The following is a 212-nucleotide window of genomic DNA, read 5'->3' on the forward strand; positions in this document are numbered from 1 at the left end:
CAGTGTGAAAGAAGGCTACAGTAAAGTTCAAACAGAGGGAGTAGAAAGTTATCTGCTTTACATTTTAGGGAAAAGTACGAGAAAACTTTATTATTACAGCTCTCATCTTTCGTCAAGGGAGATGGGAACATTGAGTCTGCAAGTGCAGTTCAATCTATCAAGGGCTAAATGACCCCAAAATGAACGAATGAATGATCCTTTCACCAAAAGGA

This window comes from Penaeus monodon, chromosome 15 (genome assembly GCF_015228065.2).
Source record: "Penaeus monodon isolate SGIC_2016 chromosome 15, NSTDA_Pmon_1, whole genome shotgun sequence".
NCBI classification, from domain to species: Eukaryota; Metazoa; Arthropoda; class Malacostraca; order Decapoda; family Penaeidae; genus Penaeus; species Penaeus monodon.